Source organism: Anneissia japonica, unplaced genomic scaffold (genome assembly GCF_011630105.1).
Source record: "Anneissia japonica isolate Jap-2015-1 unplaced genomic scaffold, ASM1163010v1 scaffold153018_len1449_cov119, whole genome shotgun sequence".
NCBI classification, from domain to species: domain Eukaryota; kingdom Metazoa; phylum Echinodermata; class Crinoidea; order Comatulida; family Comatulidae; genus Anneissia; species Anneissia japonica.
Genome location: NW_022683933.1, coordinates 1 through 1,449, shown reverse-complemented (window position 1 = coordinate 1,449; position 1,449 = coordinate 1). Strand labels below are relative to the sequence as shown.

The 1,449-nt window shown below is 32.9% G+C and overlaps 1 long non-coding RNA gene across 1 annotated transcript; it reads right to left on the bottom strand.

Moving 5' to 3' along the window:
• Window positions 1-1,449, bottom strand: LOC117103252. The gene is made up of 3 exons (XR_004444543.1): window positions 1,378-1,449; window positions 864-948; window positions 1-87 (listed from the first exon to the last, which is right to left on the bottom strand). It is a non-coding gene; the product is annotated as an uncharacterized LOC117103252 (long non-coding RNA).

Sequence of the window (1,449 nt, the reverse complement as noted above, 5' to 3'; positions counted from 1 at the left end):
GAAACGGCGTGTGCGCACAAAATCGGTGCTGACTTTGATCTACATTGCAGGAAGGTGATGAACCGCTTTCCCCCGTAAACTTGGCACCTGTATGAGACGAGATGTAACTTTATAATTTATATATATTAAAATTTGTAATGCAACTTTTAACATTAAATATCTGAGCATAAAATAATAACTAATAATAATAATAATAATAACAATAATAATAATAATAATAATAATAATAATAATAATAATAACAGTAGTAGCCCTAATAGAAACAATAATAATAAAAATGTTATATAATTTATATTGTACCATTATATTGTACCATTTTATTCGAATAAACGCCCGGGGCGTGTATTGTTGAGAGAGGTTTTTGAGGGGGCGTGTATTCGAGGGAGGCGTTTATTTTTATGGTGTAAAATGGATGCGCATATACTTAAATATACTTAATTTCACTGTAAATGTGGAACTACAACACATACGTTAAATATCGTTAAAATGTGTTATTGATTAAAAAGACGTAGGGACCATTGACCACAACCCGGTTAGCGAAAAAGGAGTAGAACATTAAAAGAATGTGTTAAGAATGATGTTGCATTAATTAGATTTGTTTACAGTCATTTGTGGGGGGTGGGGGTTATTCAAAGAAAAATAAGCGCTTATTCCAGGGAGGCGTTTATTCCAAACGAGGCTCTAGAGGAGGCGTTTATTCGAGAGAAGCGTTTATATAAATCAGGGCGTTTATTCGAATAAATACGGTATGTGAGTAAATTATATTACTACACTATATTTATAATGGTATATTGTATGATATTATGTAGGTTAATTCTAGTGTGATTAACTTTAACAGTACAGTATATCACATGCAACTTTACCTTGACTACGGTGCATAATCTAGGGGGCGGCCTTCCTTCGTCCATTAGTCGTTCTTCAGCATCTGTATCAGTAGGTATCCTGTATCTAAGCGAAATTATAACACAATCAGATTCTTATCTCTAAAACAGTATTTTGCCTTTTGGTTTAATTATTCTTATTTTATATATATTAAAAGCTGGCATCAAATTCCCAGTACTAGCATAATTTTTTTTTAATGGTTACAAAAACACTAAAATGAATAATGGATTTGATTTTTTCGGAAACGTTAGTACACTTTTTGTAAACGAATACTTCGGTTACTACCGCAACCTTTCTCAACTTCTTCATCGTCGATATTTTTATCTTTGTCATCATCATCGGAATCATAAACATCAGTAAAAATTCACTTTAATAATTGCGCCATCTACAGAAAAACTAAAGAACATCAACCCCTAAATCAGGCCAACAATATTTGACGCGTGAGGATATTCAGTTGGAAGTAGAAAAGTGGTTGCAAAGTAGTGAATACCTCACCTTTCGTTGTAATGGAAATCGTGCTCTATACGTTTATTACAGTGCCGTGCTAAGCGTTTCTTCTGTTCTCTT